This window comes from Euprymna scolopes, unplaced genomic scaffold (genome assembly GCF_053919585.1).
Source record: "Euprymna scolopes isolate OS-2025 unplaced genomic scaffold, ASM5391958v1 sca444, whole genome shotgun sequence".
Lineage (NCBI taxonomy): Eukaryota > Metazoa > Mollusca > Cephalopoda > Sepiida > Sepiolidae > Euprymna > Euprymna scolopes.
The window spans coordinates 37,501-38,930 of record NW_027633485.1 but is presented as its reverse complement, the minus strand read 5'-3'; positions in this window follow the sequence as shown (position 1 = coordinate 38,930).

Here is a 1,430-nt window from a genome sequence, read left to right as displayed (position 1 = left end):
AAGAAATCGGGTGTCAGCGAACGTTCACACGGCTGTGAGATCGGACGCTGACAGGAGTAGGAGGCGGCAGGCAGGCGGCGGTTACGGCGGCGGCGCCTGCTGCTGCTCATCCTCCTGTTTGCTGCGGCGACTTCCAGGACGGGAGAGCATCGAACAACGTACGTATGGTTACAAGGGGATCAGGATCTACATAGTGCATCCCCCGCGGCTATTTTTGTTTGTTTGTTCGCTCGTTCGTTAATTCGTTCGTTCGTTCGTTCGTTCGTTACAATGTACGTTTTTCCGTTCGACGGCGGCAGAGAGCGGCGGCGTTTCTCCCTAATCCGGAGGATTTATCGGTCGCACAGCGATGGGTCGTTCGGCCGATCATCGAAAGATTCGCAGGTAGTGGTTGAATGGCAGAACGGCAGCAACAACAGCGGCGGCTGAGAGCGGCGAACGCTGAGGCGGAAGCAGAAGCTGCAGCAAACGTATCGGCTAAACATGGTGGACATAGATATGGCTGACGACGCGGGTACCACGACGACTATGGAACCAGGAAAAGGAGCCGTTAGTTGTTCCAACATATCGTTCGACACGTCGAGCAGCCCTAGGTCCACGGAGAAGCACACACACGTACCACGTATTATAACCTAACGACGATGAGCGGGCGCACGGTTGGCAGGAACGAAGGCGGCGGATCAAAACAAGTTGGAGCGCGGCGACAGCGATAACGGTGACAGCCCTAGGCGGCGGAGATGCCACTTTCTGACGCCTTTGCGACAAGCCCGTAGAGACGTTCCGGACCACCACGAGGCAAAGAGTCGCTGCTCCGACGAACCGACACACCAAAGTGTGCTTCCTACCGAACATGTTTTATAAAACTTTCAAACTGGAAAACCCCAGAAATGGTGTTGGTATTCGTCCAGACCCACCTCCGACACCTGAAAATGGTGGTCAAAAAAAACGTCGATTATACGAAGCGACATTTCTGGTCGGCGATTTTCCAGTTTTACGCCTACTGCCACATGGGGATGTCGGTAGGCGTCGCAAAGTGCCTTCTCGACGCCTAGGCACACCAGGACTTTGTCATTTTTTTCCCCCTCGACATTCCTGGTCCGGTCTATTCCGATTTTACACCTACCGCCATGTGGGGGTGGCAGTAGGCGTCGAAAAGTGCCTTCTCGACCGCTAGCGACACCACTACTTTATCGAGCTCTGGAGGCCCGCACACCGACCCGGGGGCCGCGGAGTCGACCCCGGGGGCCTCCTGGCGTCGCCGCCGCTCACTTGGACGCCTTCCGCAACCTGTGGTCCCGCTCGGGGCCGCCGGGAGCCTCGCCGACCTGACCGGTGTCGGTAGGCGTCTGGAAGCGCCCGGCCGACCTGGACGAGGTCCCCCTGGCCCCCGGGGGACACCCCTTAGTTGGATGGGGGTGCTGTCCCGGGCA